The 14,351-nt window shown below is 38.9% G+C and overlaps 1 long non-coding RNA gene across 1 annotated transcript in view; it reads left to right on the plus strand.

Annotated features, from left to right (window-relative positions):
• LOC124526608 (uncharacterized) overlaps window positions 1-8,231 on the plus strand; it is a 28,896-nt gene extending 20,665 nt beyond the window's left edge. Inside the window, exons 2-3 of the long non-coding RNA XR_006965702.1 lie at window positions 7,444-7,608; window positions 8,036-8,231. This is a non-coding gene — a long non-coding RNA (uncharacterized LOC124526608). The remainder of the gene's footprint in view (window positions 1-7,443; window positions 7,609-8,035) is intronic.
• Window positions 8,232-14,351: the final 6,120 nt, after the last annotated feature.

A 14,351-nucleotide genomic window follows, 5' to 3' on the forward strand; every position in this document is an offset into this window, starting at 1 on the left:
TTCAAGTGTTTTTCACACTCAACGTTTCTGTGACTAGAAGGGGTGATAAAAATCTATGTCATTCCATTGGCTTTCACCTTTGTTTTAAATGATCAGATTTTAAACAGAAATTATTATCAGTCTGATATTGTTTCCTTTTCTAAAATGTGGTTTAATTTCACAAAGAGCCGAGTAAGACGGCAGAGCTGAATCATAGGAAGTGTCAGCATGCAAGTTCTACACCCTTTATTACAAAACCGTGGCTGAGTGGTATTCTCCTTGAAAAAATGTTCCTTAATCCTAGGTTTTTGTTTTTGGCTGGGGATATTTCCTCTTCCTTTCTTTTACCAATACAGTCTCTTTGATTTCATGGACAAAAATCTTTAATCCAGTGAGAAAGCATGAGTCTTGAGTTTGAATCCCACCTCCTCCTCTTCCTTACTGGGTAATATTTTGACAGTTATTGAGGCCCCTCTGAGCCTCAGTTGTCTCCATATAAGTGGAAGTAAGAAGATGGAGAATACATATTATATAAGAATATAACTGAGCCTGGGTGGCTCATTCTGTTGAGTGTCTGACTCTTGATTTTGGCTCAGGTCATGATCCCAGGGTCAGAGGATCAAACCCTGATGTTGGGTTCCTTGCTCCATACTTGAGAATCTCTCTTCCTCTCCCTCTGCCCCTCTCCCCCCCAGCCCATGCACTCTTCTCTCTCTAAAATAATTTTAAAAAGAATACACCTATATAGATTACATAATGCATTATACATACAAACATATAATTTATTTATATATTGTATCTATGATTAATTATCATATATGTATAGGATTAACATATTGCTGGTAATTACTAGGTACTAAAATTGTGTCAATTCCTACCATTGAACCGAGTTGGATAATTTTTTTCCTATTGATAGTCACTGACTCACCAAAAAAAAAAAAAAAAAAAAAGAAAAAGAAAAGAAAAGAAAGAAAGAAAGAAAGAACAAAAGAAAGAAAATCAACTTAGTGTATGTTTTTAATTCAAGGGAGAGATATGTGGGTGTTTGTGTTTTGGATCTTATTTTTAGATATTACAAAAGTGTTCCATCCACTGGATTTTGAAATTAAGAACGGGAAATATTATTTATATCTGAATCATATATTGCAACAAATGAAAATATTACATGTATGTTTTCCATTCTGTATTATAGGCATTTAAAGGGAAGAGGGAGAGAGAAATGGAGAGAGAAGAAAGAAGAGGGAGATAGAAAACATGTAAAATTGGTAGAGACAAGACAAAGCAAGGGCCAGATTCAGTGGGCTTAGGCACCAGTGCTTGCAGATAAATAGCTTTGGTTTTGTCCTAATTAACAGGATACTGAAGTCCTATATTTGCCACTATCACTTTCCTTTGAAACCCACCCACCACACATCCATCTCTCCATTCATTCTTTTTTTTGTTTTTTAAGTTTTTTAAAATTTATTTTTAAAGAGGGGGTGGAGGAGGGGCAGAGGGAGAGGAGAGAGAGAGAATCCCAAGCAGGCTCCTTGCTGTCAGCATGGAGTCTGATGTGGGGTGGGAACTCATGAACCATGAGATCATGACCTGAGCTGAAATCAAGAGTCAGACGATTAACTGAGGGAGCCACCAAGGCATCCCTCATTCTTTATTTTTTGAATCAACAACCAACCACTAACTATACACTATGTGTTTAGCCCTGTCCTAGGTGCTAACAAAACAATCCATCAAGTCAGTCCTGCCTTCTAAGAGCTCACAGTTTCATGAGATGGCAGATAGGCGAATAAGTAACAGTAGAATGAAATAAGTGACTGGTTCAGATTTGGGGTGTGGTGGGAAAGACTTCACAGAGGAGGTGACCCTATATGGGGTCTCAAAGGACATGCACTTATGTGTCGGGCAGACAAGATTGTTGGCTGGCAGATTAGGAGTGTGTTTTGGGCCCCCCAAAGTTCAGGATAGCTTTTGGAGTGACCCAGTACTGTCTGAACCGGGAGCTGGTTTATTTGAAACATAGCTCTCTGTGGTCATGGAGACAGTGCGACAGGTGGTTAAGATCATAGATATTGCAGCATAGAAATAGGTTTATACTGATTTACTAGCCGTGGGGCATTGGTCAACTCTTCATCTGTCCTGAGCCCTAGCCTCTTTCCATTTACAAGGAGGCTAAAACTCAGGAAAGTTGTAAATTTTAAGTGAATTGGCATAATATATGTAAAGGCTTTGTACACTGCTGGGCACACTAGTGAAACCATTGTTTTCATTTCAGTATTTGGATCTTTGGTATAGTAGACTCTTAGTGGCAATCTGAACAAGTTGAGTTAAGGGTGAGGAGTAATGACCCTGTGAAAAAAAAACAGATTATATTTTATGTATGACTTTTCAAACAGCCTCTTGAAATGTCTCAGAAACTTGTCTGAATCATGATAACTCAGATATCAATGTCAAGCTTCTCCTTTGGAATCCATCCCCCTCCATTTTTATGGCTGGAATGAAATCAAACCAAAGGTGGGAGATTCACTGTCTTTGTTGTAGATTAGCTCTTGGTGAAAAACCTAAGCTTCAGCTCCTGACAGCAAAGCTCTTTGGAGGCTATCAGCCACACCTTCAGCACAAAGCTGTTTTCCAGTCTGTAATTATGAGTAGCACCCAATGGACAGGATGGCAAATATCTGGGTCAGCTCTCTTAGAGTAGATGCTCATGCACAGGATATGGCGAGAGCAAGTAAAACCATGAGACAAAAATGTGAATGGAGGGCAGTCATTTTTAATATAGACTGACTTGAGGTTAGCTATCTCTTCCATAGGAGTACTATTAATTCTTGGGAGTTTGGAGTATAATTGGTATCAATTGACAGGGCCTCCAGTTTATAATCATTCTTTCTCAGATACTATAAATGACTGCATCCCAGTGGCCAGATTTGTTCTTTATCTCCCTATGTCCTTGGCCATAGCTGATTCTAGGACAGTTGTTCCCAAACTTGAGTGTGCATCAGAATCTCCTTATTAAAACAGGAATTGCTGGAACCCATCCCCAGAGTTTTTGATCCAGTAGGTCTGGGGTGGAGCTTGAGAATTTGCATTTCAGAAAGTGCCAAGGCATACTGATGATGCAGGCCTGGAAGTACACGTTGAAAACCACCCATCTAGGCATACACAACTGGGTTATCTCTGTATTATTTCTTCCAATGCACCCATATGCCCTTAACTTCTTTTTGCGTATTTTTGCTGGATATAGTTTCCATTGCTCACATATAAAATACTTTAATGAATACTAGAGTGGGGGGGGGGGTCTTGTCTTTACCTAGGAGAAAAGAGGAATCAAAAGGGGAAAATCAAGGTTTTCTCTAACATCTTAAGATCTGTTGTGTGGAAACAAGAATGGAAGGTGAATCTTACTAAGTTTCCCATTTTGTCTCAGACGAAGTAGGCTTTTTTTTTTTAATGATTTAAACTATGTGAAAATGGGCAGTTTTCATTAATGATGATAGATTGAACATACTCATTTATCCCTGTTCTCTCCTGAAACACCAATAAAATGACAGTGACTGAGATTTTAGCATAATGTATGACATAAACTCTCAAAGACAAAAAGAAGGGAAGAAGGAATGGTAAGAACATTGGAGGCTGGAAAGCAGATGGACAACTAGTCCTGCTGACTTTAGCAGACTCAACAAGTCTGATTTGTGAGCTGGCAAAGCAGAAGAGAAAGAGCAAAGAGATTTACACTGTAGAGCCCCAGAAAGATTCTGGATTCTGGAACTTCCAAACAGGGTAAATGTGAGCCTTAAAATAGGCAAACAGGTTGAAATTCTGTGAAAACGAAGGGACCTTACATCATCCCCACCAAACACCTCAGCTGACATATGTTCCTGGCCCATAGCAGGAGATTTACTCATGAAGGAAGCAAGTCAGGGGACTCTTTGGTCTAGCGTGTACCAGTTGGAAGAAGGGGTACCTTATAGAAAATGGGTGGGGCATGAAATGACAGTCAACATATGGAACTTTTATATCTCCAGTCCTCTTTCCATACTGAACTCCTAGATTCTTGACCTTCAAGTGTGTGCCTTCCAGATAGCAGTATTGTGTTGGGATTTAGAAGGGACTCAGTACTCAGTAGCTATTACACAAAAAGATGGGGAAAGGATGGAGGGGGTTTGTGATGCAGGGGAGGCCTGATGAGGGTGTCCAAAATGAGTTTAAGCTAGCACTATTTATTGAGCAGTTAACACCTGTGCCACGTAGCAAGCTATAGGTTCTAATGATTCAATGGTGAGTACGATTCAGTGTGCCCATCCCCCATACTAGAGGGGAAGGTTGAGGATTGGAGCAGCATGTACAAAGGCAGACAGTAGTGAAATAGCATGCTGACTTGGCGGAACTACAAGCAGTTCAGTATTGTTGGCATGGAAAGTACAGACATGAAGGGAGTGTGGGAGGAGGTAGACCAAAGAAATGCTATTAAGTTTATGACCCTCTCTTTTTTTGTATGAGTTCTCTCAGAATATACGCACATAGTTTGCATCTCCATAAACATATCCATTCTGGTTTTCCTTTTTTTTTTTTTCCCATCAAGGGCAATGTTTTTATTTTATTTTATTTTATTTTATTTTATTTTATTTTACTTTATTTATTTTAAAAATTTTAATTCCAGTTAGTTAAGGGCAATGTTTTTAAGATCTAGCTATGTTGCTATGACAATAATCTAAGCCATTCTTTTGAACTCCTGCCTGATACTTTGTGGTGTTTTATGGTATATATCCCTACTTTTATCTACCCATTGTCCCAGGGAAGGACATCAAAATTATTTTCCATCCCTTCCTCTTACTTGCTCCAAAAAAGAAAAACAGTAATAAACATCTCCAGGCATGTCCTCTGATGAAACTCTGTGAGAATTTCTTGTGCTTTATACCCTGTAGAGAGATTGCTGGATATGTGTATATGTAATGGGACTAAGTATTGATACTTTGCCCTCCATGATGTCTCATCACTGGGACATGATGACAGCAGTATTTTCACATCCCTGCTAATCCAGTTTTTCTTCCTTCCTTCTTCCTTCCTTCCTTCTTTCCTGTTTTTCTTTCTTTTTTTTCTTTCGTTCTTTCTCCAAAAGTTTTCTTGTGCCTCTTTAGGCTATTATTATTATTAATTATTATTATTTTATAAGAACATTTACAATGAAATGAGATATATCCTCTTAACAGATTTTCCAAATGCACAATACAGTATTATTAACCATAGACACTGTGTTTTATAGATCTCTAGGACTTACTCATCTTGCATAACTGAAATTTTATCCCCATTTCCTTTTCTCCCAACTCTGGCAACCATCATTCTATTCTCTGCTTCTATGAGTTTGACTATTTTAGATACTTCATGTATGTAGAATTATGGAGTATTTATCTTTCTGTGACTGGTTTATTTCACTTAGCATAATGTCCTCCAAGTTAATCTGTATTGTTGCATATAGCAGGATTTCTTTCTCTTTAGGGCTGAATAATATTCCATTGTGTGTGTATACACCCCCCACTCCACACACACACACCCCATATTTTTATTTATTTTTTATTTTTTTAAATTTAACATCCAAATTAGTTAGCATATAGTGCAACAATGATTTCAGGAGTAGATTCCTTAGTGCCCCTTACCCATTTATCCCACCCCCCCTCCCACAAGCCCTCTCGTAACCCTCAGTTTGTTCTCCATATTTATGAGTCTCTTCTGTTTTGTCCCCCTCCCTGTTTTTACACCATAATTTTTTTTTTAATTTTTTTTTCAACGTTTATTTATTTTTGGGACAGAGAGAGACAGAGCATGAACGGGGGAGGGGCAGAGAGAGAGGGAGACACAGAATCGGAAACAGGCTCCAGGCTCTGAGCCATCAGCCCAGAGCCCGACGCGGGGCTCGAACTCACGGACCACGAGATCGTGACCTGGCTGAAGTCGGACGCTTAACCGACTGCGCCACCCAGGCGCCCCTACACCATAATTTTTTAATCCATTTATCCATAAGTGGACATTTAGGTTGTTTATGTCTCTTAGATATTGTGAGTAATGCTGCATTGAACGTAGGAATGCAGATACATATCTCTTCAAGATCCTGATTTCAATTCTTTTGGATATATAACCAGAAGTGGGATTACTGGATTACACGTATTTCTCTTTTCAGTATTTTGAGGAACTTCCCTACTGTTTTCCATAGTGATCACACCATCTTATATTACCACCAACAGTGAACATTGATAGGATTCCAATTTCTCCACATCTTTGCTGACAAAGTTTTTAAAACACAATTTTATAGTTTTTGCTAGTGTAAAACATGTATAATTTTTCCTGGGTCCAAAATGTCTTTTGCATTTCTTTAAATGCTGATGATTTTGTTTTTGTTTATTTTGTTTTTATAAGTTTTTAAAAGTATTTATGTATTTGTGAAAGAGAGAGAGAAACCGAGCACAAGTGGGGGAGGGGCAGAGAGAGAGGGAGACAGAGAATGTGAAGCAGGCTCCAGGCTCTGAGCCATCAACACAGAGCCCAATGCAGCGCTCGAATTCACGGACCACAGGATCATGAGCTGAGCTGAGGTTGGCGTTCAACCTACTGAGCCACCCAGGCATCCCTAAATGCTGATGCTTTTGAATACCTCTTCATCAATTTGTTAGCTTTTGAGGCTTCCCCTTCTGAAATTGTTCACATCCTGTTGCCATATTTCTATTGGGGCAGCTGTCTGTTTCTTGTTGATTTGCATGATTTTCTAATTTATTTTAGATATTAATCTCTTGTTAGCTGCTTATCTCAGAACTGGGGGATGCCCTTCAACTGCAAGTCTTGCCTCAAGAGACAGCCATAGAGTCTCAGGAACGAAAAAAATGATCTTGAGACTTGAGACAAAATATACTCCTGGTGATCCTCTGTGTGACATATACTTGTTTATGATCCCAAGGGCCATTGGGGTCATCTCGTTGTTAAGTCTCCTACTGTTTGACTTCACTCACAAACTTTCCCTTTATCACTTCCTTCACCTGCCTAATTTTTAGCGAGGCACAACATATGACTATCATTTCCATTTTACCTTTAGTACACAGGTGAAAAATGTTTTGCTGTTGAAAAATTGGAAAATATTCAAACTGATAACAAATTATTAAAAAACACCCACAACTCTACCACCCAGAGATGATTCCCTTTAATCTCTTAGGATATATTTCACTCCCTGGAGAGAATAGCTGAAAAGACATAAGCATCAGTATGATAAATGGGCCTCCTTCTACTGCTGTGCTCTATATAAATCTCTCTTGTAGTACTTCCTATACTTCACTATAACTATTTCTTCAATAACTCTTTGTAAATAACAATGTATTATAGTTATTTGTTCAGACATTATTCAGACAGGAGTCAGTGGACTTATGTCCACTTTAGTTAGTTCCATCTTTGATTTTCCAAAGCTTTCTTTCTTTTTTTTTTTTAAAGGAGAGGAGCTTGAAAATCATGCCTAGTGGTTTTCACTTTCTTCTGCAAGTGACTGGGAGCCACTGAAGGATTTGAAGTGGTTAAATTAGCCAAAATAATTTTGGTAGAGGAAGTTCTCCCTGGAAGCAGTGATACATGCATGTAAATGAATGAAAATAACATTTGGTAAGTACTAGGTGTGGTGCTTGATATACAGGTATCATCTAATGTATTTCACTGGATCCTTTTAGTACTCCAGCTTAGAGATCATCATCCACAACTTAGAGATAACAATTTGTACCTCAGTAAAGTCAAGCAATGTTCTCAAGGACACACAGCTAGTAAGTGTTGGTGCAGGGAGTTAGATCCCGTACGATCTCCTTCTGTCAAGCATGATTTCTTTCCAGGCACAGAGGCTGGTTCAAAAGGTCCTTCAGCAGTGTAGGTGGGATTGGTTCGCATTTAAGAGTAAGAACTTCAAGTGTATAGCAAGTTACACTTTTATAGCAGCAGCATTAGTTAGTTGGTGGCTGTCCACAGGGGTTTTTCCCTATGACTAATACATGGCAGGGGAATCCTGAGGGAAGCTCAGCTTTTACTTCTTGAATTTCAGAGTCCTGACAGATGCTCAGATAGCCATCTGAGTCCTTGCCAACAAAGAGATTGGAGGAGGGACCTTAGGTAAGTCCCTTTCTCTCTGGACCTCAGTTTTCTTAACCACAAAACATTAACAGTCTCTGAAGTTTTCTTTAATTAGAAAGGATCTCTTGTACTGCCCAATGTGATGCTTAGTTCTTGTGGAGCTTAATGGTGATATTAGTGATTTGTAGGAATTAAACCGACAGAATAGCATTACACACAGAAGTGGTTGGAAAAAGGCTGTAGGAAGGGCATAGAAGATAGATACATGCTCTTAGCTTGTATATATTTACTTGACTGTATGATTCATGTAGGAGGGACGTGCCTAGGGTGGTATGTTTGTTCATCCTACATCTTAGAGTCTGTCACTAGTGCTCTATATATAGGTGGCCAAACTATTTTGTCGAAGGCCAGAATGAAAGGCACAAAGGCTACTTGTCTCTTAATCTCCCTTAGTAATGTGGTATGTAAAAGTTACTGGAAGCAGTAGTCCAGGACAAAACTCATTCCCCAGACTTCCTTGTAAGTTGGACATGGCCATGTTATTAAATTCTTACCAATGGAACACACATGGAATTAGTGTTGGCATTTTTTTCAGGAAATATTCCTAAAGAGAGGGACATGATTTTCTCCTTCGCATGTCCTTCTGGCTGACCAAGATAAAATAGATATATGGAAAAAAAAAATATTTGGCTCTTGGATCCCAAGCTGGGTGCTACATGTTGAGAATTGCAGAGCAGTAAAAAGGATGGAGTCCGGGTATCTGATGATATTCAAGCCTTGAACTTCTATGTTTTATTTTATTTTATTTTATTTTATTTAATTTTATTTTATCTTATCTTTATTTTATCTTATCTTATTTTATTTTATAATTATTTTATTAATGTTTATTTATTTTTGAGAGAGAACAGGACAGACCATGAGTTGGGGAGAGGCACAGAGAGAAGGAGACACAGAATCTGAAGCAGGCTCCAGGCTCTGAGCTGTCAGCACAAAGCCCGACATGAACCATGAAATCATGACCTAAGCTGAAGTTGGACGCTTAACCTACTGAGCCACCCAGGTGCCCCTTTGAACTGCTATGTTAACATAAGCATGGAACAGAAATATATTTCTATTTTGTCTTAAAAATTACTGGTTTTGGTTTACTATTTGTTGACTAGCTGAACCAAATAAAAGGGAATGTTAGAATAGCATATGATCTTCATAATTTTTCTTTCACAGAGCAACTGATAAAGTATTTTGAGCATGGTTGCCATAAACTCCACAATTATAAACAGCATATCTGATTTGGGGGATGGCCAGGGAATGCCTACCCAGTTGGCCAATAGTTAATTTTTAGCAGGGCCAGTAATTTTTGTATAAATACATACAAGTTTTGTTAGGGCATTAACTTGAACATTTTACACTAGGTTTCTAAACTGATCCTTTTACTTTCACTGAAAAATTTTATGTTTCTAATATGAAAGCAACTCATTTGCTGTGAGTGGAGTAAGGTTGAGGAAAAAAAAAAGATAACCAGTTGTTCCAAGCCATTTATTTCATAGGATATAACTTTTGTCATTGGTTTAAAAAACATAATAGTCATATATTAAATTTCTACCTATTGATAAGTGTTAGAAAAATAATGACTAGGAATTTTATAAATTAGATAAAAAATATAAATCCAAGATGGTCAACACATCTTAAGCTGGAAAAACACAAAATCACACAAAGAAGTATATTAATTAAATTTCTGGGGCACCTGGGTGGCTTAGTGAGTTGAGTGTCCGACTTTGGCTCAGGTCATGATCCCGCAGTTCATGGGTTCGAGCCCCACATCAGTCTCTGTGCTGACAGCTCAGAGCCTGGAGCCTGTTTGGGATTCTGACTCTCTCTCTGCCCCTCCCTAGCTCATGCTCTGTTTCTCTCTCTCTCAAAAATAAGCATTTAACATTTTCTTTCTAAAAATAAGTGATGAAGAGAAAAATCTTAAAAACAGCCCAAAAAATCTATATAGGAGAACAAATATATAAATCCACTTTCTTATCAGCAACTGTGCATGCCAGAAGAATGGAAAGTGCTGGAAGAAAAAAGAAAGTAAACCTATACTTCTGTATGTGACAAGAATGTCCTTCAGAACTGAAGGCAAAATAAAGGGTTTTTGTTTTTGTTTTTGTTTTTGTTTTTGTTTTGTTTTGAGAAAACAACTGAGAGAGGCTGTGGCTAGTAAGCTTGGATTATATGTGAAAAAAAATAAACTCTTCAGAATTAAGGAAAATGGTAACTAATGGAAATCTGGACATGCAGAAAGGAATGAAAAGCTCTATAAATGGTAAATATAAAATATATTTTTATTTGCAAAGTTCATGAAATTTCCGTAAAATTCCTCAGTGAATGAAAGCAAAATCATACCAAATGCGTACCCTACATCTGTTATCTTTGTATGTTACCATGTCTTCAGAGATAGAATATATGGATTGGTGACCCGAGGAGTAGCCATGGGGGTAATCCTCACTTGGAGAATTTATGCAAACATGGCAAATCTGAATTCTGAGTGTTCAGAGGTGTTGGTTTTCAAAGGAGAATACTTTCAAGGGAACACAGGGAGAGATCCATTGAAATTTCTTTCAACTGTTTCTGAGGTGCTTTGGGCATCTTGTCCCAAGAGATTATCAGGCAAGAAGAGGAGTCACCATCCTGATAGGGGTGATTATTTCTCATCATAGGAGGAGGAATTACTCAGTGGGGGGTAAGAAAGAAGGTTTGGTCTTCAGGTGACCCACTTTGGCATTCCCTTGGTGTTCCTTTGTCCCATCCTGATAGTAAGTGGACAAATGCAGCAGTCACAGTATCGAGGGCATGGTGGCCATGACCTCAGACCCTTCCAGAATGAGTATATCATGCCATTGTGTAGGCCACCAAGAGTAGCAGAGGTTGTAGCTGAGGGCAAGGGAAAGCTAGCATGCGTAGCAGAGCAGGGAATGATGGATATCACTTAAAGCCCTGAGACAATCTGTAGTGTGGTAGGGGCTATGGTTTTCCCATAAGCTTTTTAGAATCCTGAAGGAATGTTCTCAGAATTTACAAGAAGAAGTGGATCCAAATAGCACAAGAAGTAGAATCTATGAATGCCATGCTATGCCTGCCACCCAGATCTCCTTTCAGGACTGAAGGACTATTTCCTCAGAAATGAAGAAACCTTCTAGGAATCAGCCATCTCCTGCCATTGGAAAGAAGGGAAAAGCTGCCTCACCTAAGATCAGGCTTCTCTTCATGGGGGCAGACCACATCCAAAGGGCTTGGCAGGAGCTCAAGGAAAAGAAAGACCATGGCTAAACTGTCCAGACTTGGGATATAAGAGGATTTTAGAGAGATGTCTCTACCTCTTTATCAGTGAGGAAGAGGAGAGGTCAGGTATGTAAAGGAGTGGGGAGAAGGGACTAGAGAGATGGTCTGTGGCTGAGGACTACAGGGGTAAAGCCAGAGCAACTGGGTGCAAGTTGTGTAGGGTGCCATTGTTGAAGCTGGCTGGCTGAGGGGGCAGCCCGGGGCTGCCATGAACCAGTGCTCTGTTCTCCAACTCATGCCCCCTTGATCTATGACACATGGATGATCTGGCTGGTTGTTGATCTTGGGAAAAGCATCCCACAGGATGTTTGGGGGCAGGGCGGACATAAGAATGTTTCACAAGGGACATGTCAAATACTCGATTTGAAGTTGTTGATATGTAACCCTTTTCCTATCTCCTAGGTAAATCTTCAGGTAAGTGTATTGTACTTATCAGCTCTATGCAAGATGCTGTGTGGGCATGTGTGTGTGCGCGTAGAAGTTGAAGAAAAGTTGGATTTCTTGTCTGGGTTGTAGCAATGTGTAATAAACAGCACTTGCAGAATCAGGAACCCACATTTGGAGACATCAGAATACACCCCCCCTCACCCAGCCCCCTTCCCCAGGAAATCTACAGAAATTTTACAGTCCTTGCTTTTCTGTGGAGCATGGAATTAATTGTTTCAGCTGACTTCATCTGGATTTTAGAGAGCAGGGAGGAAGCAAGTAACATCAAGATTGCATTTCATTATTTTGGTGCCTCCAGCGAGATGCCATTGATAAGTATATTTTATGTCTGTCTGTCTTATGCTCAAGTAAGCTGCTATTACATTGCTGGTACTTTACACAAATCATTGAGCTTTTAAGGAAGTAGTTTAAAATAGCTATTATATGAGCAAATGGAGATTCTTATCTCTTGGATCCAATGCAAACAGTTCACTTATGTCCTGTATCTTCTGGAATGTATTTTTACAGACTGTAATTGGATGATCTAGCTGAGTACAGTGCATGGCATGGAAGGGTAAACAGAAGCCCTGGGTTCAAGAACCAGCTCTCATGCTAAGTTGCTGTGTGAATGTGGATCCTCTAGCCCTCTCTAATATATAATTGTCCTGTGATATAGAAATGCTAAAGAAAAATGGTCTTAAGCATCTGTATTAATTAGGACTAAATTAGTTGTATGAAACAGTGATTTAAATAGGATGAAAATGCCCTTTTTCCTCATGGAGAAGTCTTAAGACCCTTGGTTGCCAATCCATATATTCTTCCTTTGAAGACATAGTCACTGATTTAGAGTATGCATTCCATGTATGCTGCAAAATGTCTTTAAGAAATCCTCAAAGACCCAGGAGACTTTTTCCAGAAAGCAGGAAATTATAAAAAGCCAAGAACATACCACCCCTAAAGATTAAATATGCAACCTGGAAGCTGTACACACCATTTCAACTCTCATCCCATTGGCTAGAATTTTGTCATATGGTCTCATCTAGCTGCAAAGTTGACTGGGGATCATAGTTTTTATTCTTAGCTGCTACAAAGCCAGCTAAAAACTGGGGTTTCCTCACTTTGAGAGAAGAGGAGAATGGATATTGCAGAACAATTAGAATTCTCTGCCAAGGATTCCTTCCAGAAGTAACAATCTAGGATTCTAGGTGTTATCTCTAGTTTGGATGATCAAAAATCAAAACATCGTCCATTAGATCCTTCTTCATTGATAATCAAGATGGCTTGATCACAGAATTAGCAAGTAGTATATACCAGGGCTGTCCCAGAGAAATATAACATGAGCCATATAGACATTTTAAAATTTCTAGTAGATGGAGTAAAGAAAGCAACAGGTAAAATTAATTTTAATAATATATTTTATGTAAACCAATCATGCAATCAATGTAGAAAATTATTCATGGGACACCTGGGTGGTTCAGTGAAGCAGCCGACTCTTGATTTTAGCTCAGGTCATGATCTCATAGTTTGTGAGTTGGAGCCCTGCCTTGGGCTCTGTGCTGATAGCGAGGATCCTGCCTGAGATTCTTCCTCTTTCTCTGCCCCTCCCCTGCTTATGTTCTCTCTGTCTCTCAAAATAAATCAAAAAAAACAAACAAATACTTTAAAAAATTATTCATGAGATATTTTACATTCCTATTTTCATACCAGATCCTCAAAATTCAGTTTGTTGTTTACAGTTACATCAAGCACATCTCAATTTGAACCAGCCGCATTTCCAGTGCTCAGTAACCACACGTGGCAGGCGGCCACCCTGGAATACAATGCAGTTGTAGATTGTGTCTACTAGAACAATAGCACCATTGTATGCACAGATAAATTACTTTGTTACAAAGGACTCTGCTAATTAATTCATGCAGATTTAACTAAGTCTATATAAATACGAAAGAGAACATTATCTAGCCCCCATCGCCCCCTCATACCCCTGAGGATTTCTATGGAAAGCCACCATAGCTGTTGACTTTCTGGATCATCAGAGATCTCACTAGATTCCCATACCAACTAGCCAAGTCAGGTCAAACTAGCTGGCATCCCACTCTGCCACTTACCAGTAACATCACCAAGAGTAAGATGCTCAATTCCTTTGAGCCCAAGTTCCTAATCTGTAAAAGTGTCACATGTTGAGGTGTATTTTTTTTTTAATGATATTTTGATAGCTGGACTCAGAAATAGTATAGGACCAAGAATAAAGGGTTTGGGTTGCAACTTCAACTTTCCTCTGACTCTTGAGATTAATAATTTGGTCCTTCCTCTAGATCTTACCTTTCCCATTTTAGAAGCTAGAGGTGGGGGTGGTATTTTAGATGCCTACCAATATGTCTTTTTTCTTTACAGATGAGTCACTTAATTAAAGTAAAACTATAATAGTCACATTTCTAGAATACAGTTAGGGAGATGATTGCTTTCTCAACTTGCAATGACTTCCAATAATTTCGTAAAAGAGAGAACTGAGATTTGGAAGGTTGAGACATCCGTAG

This window comes from Lynx rufus, unplaced genomic scaffold (genome assembly GCF_022079265.1).
Source record: "Lynx rufus isolate CCGP_SWC_20201006 ecotype Redwood Valley unplaced genomic scaffold, mLynRuf1.p SCAF_10, whole genome shotgun sequence".
In the NCBI taxonomy this organism is placed as follows: Eukaryota; Metazoa; Chordata; class Mammalia; order Carnivora; family Felidae; genus Lynx; species Lynx rufus.